General features: G+C 36.6%; 1 pseudogene; it reads left to right on the forward strand.

Moving 5' to 3' along the window:
- The first annotated feature begins 9668 nt into the window (after positions 1 to 9668).
- Positions 9669 to 10599, forward strand: LOC101407900 (olfactory receptor 10D1B-like; annotated as a pseudogene).
- Positions 10600 to 11694: the final 1095 nt, after the last annotated feature.

Raw genomic sequence — 11694 nt, forward strand, 5'->3', positions numbered from 1 at the left:
ATAAAAGGGGCTTGGTGCCTTTCCTATTGTAACCTCTATCCTACATTATCTTTACAGCCATCATAATAGAAGATCTGTTCCAGGAAGGAGCCACCACGTCAAATTCTTTAGGCAGTTAGTGGGGGAGGTCAAATATCCTTCAGAGAAAACAATCAAGGTAAAGAGATATATTTCAGGGTGGCCAAATCTTGATCTCCCACATGCTCAAGTTCCGAAACACTGTGCTTTTATTTCCCCTATACTTAATAAGATTGTTTTGATACTTAAATTTAAATTAAAAGAACATAAAAAGAAATTAGTATAGCACCTGGTGAATGTTCAATCCATATTAGCTGTTATTTTTATAAAATTATTTTTACATGGGATGGTTTAAAGCCACTTTACCAATTAATAATCTTCCTTTAAATGTACTTAGTTTATGTCGTTTTGTAAGGTGCACTTGATAGAGAGACATTTAAGATAATTAATTGCTTATTATTTATTAAATCCTGTGTTAAACAGTGATGCTCATTGTACGCATCTACATAGCTCTAGAAATGTTGACGTAATTGGGGCGGAGGTGTTACATTGTTACCACATGCAAAGAGAGGCAAAAAAAGAGGTATTCAGCCTGAAGCCTTGAGGTCAGAATTGGAGTCTGTTCTCCAGGCAAGCAGATTTGCAAGGAATGTAGGTATTTCCCATTTCAAAGCATCTGTTATCATTTTGTTTTGGGGGTAAATGTGGTTAACTTTAATCTAATTGCTTCCTCAGAGCTACCACTGACTGAATCATGAGAAATGCCCAAGGGGATCTGAAGGGGGTGATCCAGGGGGAATGAGTTGTTCAAGTATCCTTTGTATATGCTTTTGGCACCTTCATATAAACATCTAACCTCAGTTCCTGTGACTGGCACACTGTGCTCTTCTGGGAACCAAAGAATATGACTTGGGTTACCTTGTTATCGTACTGCAGAATATTCAACTACGTTCCCTGTGGAAAACATGAGTGTTCAGATTTTTTTCTCACCTCTTTCTGACACCTTTTGCCTCTTATTGACTGAAGTACTGAGATTTGAATGTTGGGAGCTACTAGATTTTTAGCTCTTGGAGATGATTCTTGCCTGGAAAGGGCTTAGAAATCAAGAGGATCAGTCTGTACTCATTTTTTTAGAGACAGTACCTGGAAGGGCAAATTAATCATTGCATCTGCTCACAGACAAGAATCAGAGAACCTAGAGAGTCTTCTCTGACCAAAGGAGGAAGGATTTCCAGGGTGAGGAAATGATAAACCTTTTTCAAGGACAGAGTCCAGATAAGTCTGAAGTTCACATAGAGAATCTTCTAGTAGTCTGGAAAGAGTAACAAGAAACAAGCTGCTGTTAAACATAATGAATTTTTATTTTCAGGACATCACTGATTCTTGCTTTGGAGTCTTCATTTTTCCACCCCTCTAGTATTATAACTACTTGTTCTGGTTTTGGGTAATTCTCTTTCTTTCTCTTTCTCTCCCTAGGTTAATAGCTTTATTAAACTATAACAAGAATACAATATGTATCACAAGAATATAGCTCAATATGTTTTTACAAAATAGAGACACATAGTGAACAATATAATCATTAACAAACTGAGAAACTGAACATTATAAACACCCCAAGAGACTTCCCCATCTCCTCTTCTCAGATACTATTTTTCAAAGGTAGCTAATATTTAGACTTCTATTTCTATTGATTAGTTTTGCCTGCTTTAGAACTTTTTATAAATAAAACCACAGAATATGTGGCCTTTTGTGTCTGGTTCCTGTTGTTCTTGGCTTCTATTCATTTCTGTTGAACCATGCAGAGTTCCATACACTGGAAATCATTGCTGTCTGCATTGAATGAATATACTAAAATTTGTTTATTTATTCTTTTATTTCCAGACAGATCAATTTTTTTACTAATACAATATATCTTTGCTTTTCTATATTTTTTAATAACCATCCATTTTTCTCCTTTTATATTGTTACCTTTATATTCTTTCACTATTTTTAGTGGGTACCTTGGAGTTTATTGATGAATCCTTGCTTTTTACCTCTTTAGACCACATTAAACATTTAGAACCCATTAACCTTTTAGAACACACTAACTCTACTATCCTCCTTGAGTCTTTACCAGTAGTGATTTCATGCATTTTAATACTACCTATATTTCAGCTAACAAGACATTATTTGTATTGTTTTTACAATGTTCATTTATATTTAACTAAAGCATTTTCTTTACGTTTTTAAAAAATTTATTTCTGAGTTTCTTTCTTTTTTAGAATAATTTGCCTTTGGCAAAAGCACTCCCTTTGGTTTTTCCATTCTGCTGGAGATAAATGGATAAATGATTTCAATCTTTGTACAGATATGGCTTTATTTCTTCTTTATTTTGCAAGTATTTTAGCGGATATAAATTCAAGTTTCTCATTTATTTTCTTTTAGCAGTTTAAAGATATAATTTTATTGTCTTTGGGCTTCCCTCCTTTCTCTTGGGAATTAAGATCTCAATGATATTATTGGTCTTTTTTAGTTAATGTTATTTTTTTCCTCTGGCTACTTTTAAGATTTTCTATTTGCCATTTGTTTTCAGCAACTTTATTATGTTGTGCCTACTTGTGTTTTTCTTTGATTTATCCTGCCTGGGGCTTAGAAAACTACATTTTGATATTTTGCATCAGTTTAAAAAAATTTTTGCCCATTATATCTTCAAATATTTCCTTTGCCCCATTGTTCTCTCTCTCTCTTCCCCTTCTGAAACTTCAGTTAGGCACGTTAACTTTCACCATACCCCTTACATCTCTTTCCAATTTTCTCTCTATGATTCAGTCTCCATATTTTCTGTATGTGAAATTCTCTGCAGCACAGTCATATTAAACCAGCTATTTAATTTATAATTTCAGGAGATTTTTAGTTTAGAATTTATATGTGTTAATTTTATAGATTCCAATTCTCTGGTGATATTCTTCTCTACTTTCATGAATGTAATAGTGATTTTAAAATCAGCTCTAATAATTCCAATATAGAGTCAACTGTTGATCTGTTTTGATTGTCTGTTCTTTTTGTTTTGTCCTGTTTCTTGGTATATATGCTTTTTTTCTTGAATTCCAGACATATAGATAAATTGGAGATACTCTGTATAATATTTTCTCTAGAGAGGATACATCCTTCCCTCTGACTGGCAATAAAAAGTCTTGTAAACTCAATCCAATCAATGACAAGCTACTGGAGTTGTTTTGCAAACTTTGTATAATTTTAAAGTCATAGTCCTTCAAGTTTTCCAACCAAGAACTTGGGTGTCCCTAGAGTCTCTCCTCCGTGGAGAATACCACACTACAATTTTTATTTCCACAGTACTGTGAGATTGTATCATGTTCCGTTCACTTATTAGTTGCTTTCTGCTTTGCTTCTCAGCCTAGCTAAATAATCAAGTGTCTGGAGTGAAAAATCAGTGCTGAATATTAAGCTCACTTCTTTGTGCATCTCTTGGACTCTCAAGTCCTGTCTACCACAACCAGTTTTTTGATGTGTTTTGTATAGGATTTGTAGTTGTTTTCACTGTGCTGATGCAAATAACCCATAATCAATCTATAAGTCAAATTTGGGGTGAGTTTATTATGAGCCAAATTTGAGGACCATATAGCCTGGGGCCTTTCTTCCCTAAGGAAGGAAGGAAGGGCACCAAAGAAGTGAGGTGTACAGAGAGGTTATATACCATCAAAGAGCATGTATCACATATGATTGCAGTGTCCCTTTTACAATAGTCATGCGATTGCCCTGCCAGCACAGTGATTGATGGATGTAACAGGTATCAGTTCTGCTGTATTGGATGGGCACAGCAGGTAGCAGATCTGTTGTCTTGAGTTGGGTGGTTACAGGATGAGCACAGCAATCAAATCTTAGTCTAGGGAGAAATGCTTATCCTTAAGGAAATAGCAATGTGGGGGAAGTGGTATCCTTATCTTAGGGACATTTGTTCTTGTCTTTGGAACATGGTAAATGCTTAAATCAGATATACAGTGAATGAACAGAGGCCACAGGCCCTTTTGGAAAAACAAGGTCAGGCCTAATTAGTTTTACACCAAATGGTTTCCTCATATGCTCTGATATATCCTATTGCTTGCCATTTATTTATCAACTGTAAGTAATGGTCTGCTGCAAGCTATACCATGAAAGCTAGAAGACAAAATTGACCTCTATTATTTTCTTTTGAGATGTTTATAGGTCAATATTAGTAGTCACAGATATTGACTTCCTGTCTATGATTGTCTTCTTGTCTCTGCATTGCCTGGTGAATGTGGCTTTACATATTGAAGTGTGCTAATTTGCTGTTGAGATTAACTTCTGGTGTGAATAGACCGAATATAGTTTGAATTATCTTAAAAACAAAGTAAGATATCAACCATTTTTGCTAAAGCCAAGACTGAAAATGAGCAGGAAGGAGCAGTGTGACAAATAACAATTTAAACCTGCATTTTTAGATATGTTCATTGTCTTTCATCTCTATATTTCATTGTGTTTATTATCTCAGCAAGGTAACATGAATTCAATGTCTATCTTTCTGTTATTTTTGAATTGGTGCATTATTCCATCACTTTTTATTTGCTTAGAAAATAAACTGAAGTAACCACAGTAACAGACAGATTTCTGATCAAGAAATATAAAAAAATCCCTCATCAAGGAAAAATGAGGGCTGATAGGATTATGATTAAAGTCTGCAAAACAACATAAAGTAAAATAATTCTATAATATCAGAATTATTAGAACAAGGCAAAAAGAAAAGCTAATTTTAAGACAGATAGATTGAAGTGATAATACAATGACATTAATATCATTTGCATCATGAATTATAGTTTGCTTTTTTTTTTTGCTAGGAAAGATTTGACCTGAGCTAACATCTGTTGCCAATCTTCCTCTTTTTTTTTTTTCCTCCTCAAAGCCCCAGTGCATAGTTGTATATTCTAGTTGTAAGTCCTTCTGGTTCTTCCATGTGAGCTGCTGCCACAGCATGGCCTGTGGTGTGGTTCCATGACTGGGAACTGAACCTGGGCCACCGAATCAGTGAGAGTGAAGAATTTTAACCACTAGTCCATTGAGGGCTGGCTCATGAATTATAGTTTATTAGTCATTTTCAAAGATAACTCAAAGTCATTATGCATGTGGAAGACATATATTGTGTTGTTTTTATGATTGTTTTTTGTAGATAAGATTTAAGGAAGTGTGTAACTTATTCAAACATAAACAGTTAGTAAGTGGCAAAGCCAGAATTAAAACCCAGCTCTCTGAATTCTAATTCTTAATTTTTGCTATTTCCCGAGGATAATAAAAACATGGGGCTTGTTACTCCAAAAGATGGTGTGGTTTCCAAATATGGATAAACTCAAAGATAATAAATCTTAGAAAGATATAATAATAAAAGTTTGACTAAAAAAATGTTTTGGGGGCCTGCCTGGTGGCGTAGTGGTTAAGTTCGCGTGCTCCACTTCGGTGTCCTGGGGTTTGCAGGTTTAGATCCCGGGCGTGGACCTACACACCCTTATCAAGCCATGCTGTGGCAGGCATCCCACATATAAAGTAGAGGAAGATGGGCATGGATGTTAGCCCAGGGCCAATCTTCCACAGTAAAAAGGGGAGAACTGGCAATTGATGTTAGCTCAGGGCTGATCTTCCTTACCATAAAAAAAGTGGTTTGGATATGCGCTTAAACTACTGATGTTTTGTGGAGGACAATCATTGACCTCCATAAAACATTCCTTTAAAGGGTAGGGCAGGCTATACATCTGAAGTAGCCAATATGGTTTTAAAATTTTTAATTCATGTTTTTATTTATATACATTAAAATTTGTGCTTTTGGTGTACCATTCCATGAATTTAGAATAATTGTAAACAATCATGTAACGTTAACCAAAATCAAAAGACAGAACGATTCCATCATTTCCTTGTACCGTTTCTTTGTAATCAACCCCCCTCCTACCCCCAAACCCTTGAAATCACTGATCTGTGTTCTGTTCCTGTAATTTTGCTTTCCATAACGTCACAGAATCAAAATAGTAAAATATATAAACTTTTGGGTCTGGCTCCTCTCACTTAATGCATTTGAGATTCATCCATGTTGCCATGTGAATCAACCAGTAGCTCATTCTCTTTTATTGCTGAGAAGCGTTCTCTTATAAGGATTTACCACAGTTTGTTTATTCATTTACCAGTTGAAGAACATTTAGGTTGTTTCCTGTTTCTTTTGATTAAGAACAAATCTGCTATAAATATTTGCATACAAGTTTGCATGGGAGCATAGTTTCATTTCCCCTGAGTACACACCTAGAAGTGGTGCTCCAGTTGCTCTGTATTCTCATGACGGTTGATTTTGTCAGTTTCTCCCTCTTATTCTAATAGCTGCATAGTGCTATCTCAGTGTGGTTTTAATTTCCATTTCCCTTGACTAATGATGTTGCATATCTTTTCATGTATTTATTTGCCACTTGTATGTCTTCTTTGGTGAAGTGCCTGTTCAAATCGTTTGCCCACTTTTCTTGAGGTGGAGAGATTGCTTGATTTTTAATTGAATTTTGAGAGGATTTTTTCTTTTATATTCTGGATACTAATTCTTTGTTGCATGTGCAATTCGTAAATATTTTCTCACTGTGAGAATTATCTTTTCATTCTCTTATCAGTGACTCTCACATAACACAATTTTCAATTTTTTAACTTTTAATTTTAAATCAATTTTAAACTTAAAAAATGTTACAATAGTACAGAGAGTTTTCACATATAGTACACCCAGCACCACTTATTGGTAATGTTTTATCTAACTTTAGTTCTCTTATTAGAGTCAGGAAATTAATGCTGGTACAATTATTATTAACTAAACTAAAGACCTCATTTGAGTTTCACCAGTTTGTCCACTAAACATCCTTTTTTCTGCGCTAGGATCCTATCCCGTTGCATTCATTGTTATCTCTCTTTAGTTTCCTGTAGTCTATAACAGTTAATTATTCTTTATCTTTTGTGAACTAGGCACAGAATATTTTAATTTTCAGGTGTTTTAATTAATTGATTGATTAATTTTTATGGACTATGGTTTTGACGTATAAGAAATCTCTGCCTATCCAAATTCACAAAGATATTCTTCTGTTTTCTTCCAGAGATATTATACTTTCAGGTTCACATTTAAGTCCATGATCTATTTGAGTATATTTTTTGTAACAGGAGTTAGGGGTGGGTCTAAGATCATTGCTTTTTTTTTCTGTATGGTTGTTCAATTGTTCCAGAGCTATTTGTTGAAAAGATTATTTATTTGCCATGTACTTGCCTTTGTACAATTTGTCAAAAATCAATTGACCTCATATATGTGAGTCTGTTCCTGGGCCTCTATTCTGTTCTATTGAGCTATGAGTCTCTTCTTCCACCAATACCACATAATCTTAATAAATGCAGCATTATAGCAAGTCTTGAAGTTGTGTAGTGTGAACCCTCCTACTTTGTTGTTTTACAAAAATGTTTGTCTATTTGAATTCTTTTGGTTTTTCATATAAATTTTAGAATTAGCTTGTTAATGTATACAAAAATTTCTGCTGGGATTCAGATTGGGCTTATGTTGATTATATAGATTAATTTGGGAGAAATTGATTTTTTTTTTCTTTTTGTTTTGCAAGGGACGATTGCCCTAAGCTAATATCTGTTGCCAATCTTCCTCCTTTTTCTTCCTTTTTGCCCTCCAAAGCCCCAGTACATAGTTGTGTATAGTTGTAAATTCTTCTAGTTCTTCTATGTAAGCTGCTGCCACAGCATGGCTACTGACAGACAAGTGGTGTGGTTCTGTGCCTGGGAACCGAATGCAAGGCCACCGAAGCAAAGCGTGCCAAACCTTAATGGGTAGGTCTTCAGGGTTAGCTTGAAATTGATTTCTTAACAACACTGAATCTTTCAGTCCATGAACACAGTTTATTTTTCCATTTGTATATGTCTTCGTTTTTGCTTTCATTAATGTTTAGTTTTCAATATACTGCACATGTTTTGTTAGATATAAAACAGTATTTTTGGTGAAGTTGTAAATGGTACTATTTGTTTTAATTTTAATCTCCAATTTTTGTTTGCTAGCATATGGGAATACGATATATTCTTGTATATTGACTTTGTATCCAGTGACCTTGCTAAATTCACTTATTAGTACTAGAAGGTGTTATTTCAGATTCCTTGGGATTGATTATTTAGATAAAGATATTGTTGTGAATGATAAGAGTTTTGTTTCTTTCTTTATAGTCTCTTGATTTTTATTTGTTTTTTTCCCATTATTGCACTGGCTAGGACTCCTGATATGATGTAAAATGTTTCTAATTTCTTAATGATCCATTTTTTTCAATTTTAAAATTTCTATCTGCTTCATTTTTTATACTTTGTATTTCCCTACTGAGAACTTCTATCTTTCCATTTATTTCAAGTGTGTTTATCTATACCTTGTGGGTCACACATAATAGAGGTGCTTTAATATCTTTGTCTGAATTCCAAAGAAGGGTTGGCATCTGTTGATCATCTTTTCCTGAATTGGTTACATTCTCTTGGTTGTTTGTATGTTGAATAATTTTAAATTCCATCCTGGACACTTTTGATGATATATTGTTTAGACTCCGGACTCTGTTAAAATTCTCGGGAGAATATTGATTTTTGTTTGCTTGCTTGTTTGTCTTAACAGACTGTCAAATCAGTTAGTATCAGACAAGTAGTTCCTCTTGCCTTCTTGGCAGTGGTTTCAATGTCAGTTCAGTTTTCAAAGCCTTTAATATGCTTGCATTGTGTTTCTCCTTCAGATGTACCATTCAAAAGTTTATGATACTTGGATGATGTTTTAAATTGTTGTTCAGTGGTACTTCTTGGGGTCGATTCCACACATGCAGAACTTAGGAGTGAGTCCTGGCTTTGTTCCTTTTCCCAGCTCTCTTGTTTCCAGAGATATATACCCACCTCCAAGAGTCACACACACACTCACTCTCTCTCTCTCTTTCTCTCTCTCTCCCCCTCTATGAAGATTCTATGTTTAGAAATTGGAATTTGCCTCCAAGTTTTTGTTTCTTATGCTGCTGCCACGTAATTCCAGAATTGAGACTACCCTTGGGGCAGGGCTGGAAGAAAAAAAAGAGAGAAAGAGGAAAAAACAGGGATTTCCTCATATATTTTGATCCTGGAAGCATCTTTATCAGGTTCCCCAGTCAAAAAGATGGGTTATTTATTAGAGTTTCAGCATCCAGAGCAACCACCACACAATGCTGTAATTGTGACTCCCACTCAGCTCAAAAGCACAAGAGAAAAGAGGAGGAAAATGTATGGGTTTCTTCTCCGAGTTTTGTCTCCTCACAATCTGCCTCCTTCTGTTTTCCTTTAAGAGCTATTAGGTAAATACGTTTTGGATTTTATCCAGAGTTTTTAATTGTAATCCAGGAGAAAGATAGAGTATTGTGAGCTTAATTTACCCTGACCAAAACCAAAAGTTCCAGGGTATAGTCAAGAATTTTTATTATCTTTATGTTTTTACAAAGATATGTCCCTACATAAGAAGGTTGCATGTTGATTCTTAAAACAGGAAACCAATACATCCATCAGAGAGCTTCTCTGTTTGACATCAATGTTTGCACTTTGGAGAACTGTGATTACTTTGAAAGTTCAGCATTCTGACAAAGATGAGAAACACCTCAGTGGCAACTGAATTTATTCTACCAGGCATCCCAAACACAGAGGATCTAGAGACCATGCAGTTTGTCCTGTTTTTGTCCTTCTACATCTTCACTCTTACAGGGAACCTGCCCATCCTACTGGCTCATCTCTTCCACTCGGCTTCAAACCCCCATGTACTTCTTCCTGTGTAAACTGTCTGTGTGTGACATATTTTTCCCATCTGTGAGGTCCCCCAAGATGCTCTTCTATGTCTCAGGGAATAGCCAGGCCGTCTCCTATGCAGGCTGCTTGTCTCAGCTCTTCTTCTACCATTTCCTGGGCTGTACTGAGTGTTTCCTGTACACAGTGATGGCCTCTGGCCGCATTGTTGCCATGTGTTACCCTCTATGCTACATGATAATCACAAGCCACAGAGCTTGTGCCATCCTGGCCCTGGGAACATCATTTTTTGACAATATTCAAACCACCTTTCTAACCACTCTCACCTTCCAATTGCCCTACTGTGGCCCCAATGAAGTGGACTGTTACTTCTGTGATATCCCAGTGATGCTGAAGCTGGCTTGTGCAGATATCTCAGACCTGGAGATGGTGGGGTTCATCAGTGTGGGCCTCATGCTCCTCAGCTGTTTCCTTCTCATCCTCACCTCCTCCAGCTGCGTTGTTTGTTCCATTCTTCAAATCCGATCTACTAAAGGATTACATTGTGCCTTCTCCACAGGTAGTGCCCACATCACTGCCATCCTTCTTTCTTTTATGCCAGTGGTCCTCATCTACCTACAGCCCACCCCCAATCCTTGGCTTAATGAAACTGTTCAGGTGCTGAATAACCTGGTCACCCCCATGCTGAACCCCTTGATCTACAGCCTGAGAAATAAGGAAGTGAAATATTCTCTGAGGAAGGTGCTAGGACAAGTGGCCTTCCTTCCTGAGAAGTGATAGATATCAGTAGCTACATTTTAATAGCACCACATTGCTTACAAAAGGTATTTCCTTTTCTGTGATAGAGAGCACTAATATCATCACTGCCCCCTTTTATAGACAAAGAAGTTAAGATTTGGGCCGGCCCCGTGGCTTGGCGGTTAAGTGCTTGCGCTCTGCTGCTGGTGGCCCGGGTTCGGATCCCGGGTGCGCACCGAGGCGCCGCTTCTCCGGCCATGCTGAGACCGAGTCCCACGTACAGCAACTAGAAGGATGTGCAGCTATGACATACAACTATCTACTGGGGCTTTGGGGGGAAAGAAAATAAATAAATAAAATCTTTAAAAAAAAAAAAAAAAAGAAGTTAAGATTTGAAAACATAAAGTGAATTGCTCAAGTTTACATAACTAACCAATTATTCTGCTCAGGAAGGATTATCTCTACCCAGTTGCCAAAATACCCTAGAACTTCTGTCCCTCACTCATTGCTTTCCTCCTGCTACATCCTCTCCTTCTCTTCTCTTCTCCTTTACCCTAGCACTTCTTCATCTTGGCTGGTGGATCTAATTATACCCTCAAATGCCTGCAGCAGGTAAACCCTCATTTAACGGTCTAAGAGTTGTTGAAAATGGGAGCATTTCAACCATATGGCTTCAGGTGGCATTCTGTGATTTCTGAAATGTAAAGAGGTTATGTAAAGGAAAATGACTTCTGGATGAGACCTGAGGGAGGACTCTTATGGGTGAATCAAAGACACCAATGTGCTGTATCACCACAGAGCCTGTCTGTTGGTCTTAGACCTGGAAACAGGCCTTGGCTGGGAGCTGAGGCAATGGATGAAAGGGAAGGTGGAGAGAGTTGATAAGGAGAGTCTGTGAAGGGATTCTGCTGTTTTTCAGTATTAGAAATTTGAGCTTGTCTTTGTAATCCCCAGCTCAGCCAGGGGTTAATTCAAAGTCCAAGCCCCTATTGTTCTATGGTTTTGAATTCTCTACTTACCAAAAGGCTGTGGCTTTAGTGTTCTCCCCCTAACATTCCTTTGTTCTTTTGCTTTGTGAGCTTATCAGAGAAATGTACTACTCCAATTCAGACAGAAAACTGAAGGAAAGAAAGG

This window comes from Ceratotherium simum, chromosome 7, assembly GCF_057802395.1.
Source record: "Ceratotherium simum simum isolate JZ-2026a chromosome 7, ASM5780239v1, whole genome shotgun sequence".
In the NCBI taxonomy this organism is placed as follows: Eukaryota; Metazoa; Chordata; class Mammalia; order Perissodactyla; family Rhinocerotidae; genus Ceratotherium; species Ceratotherium simum.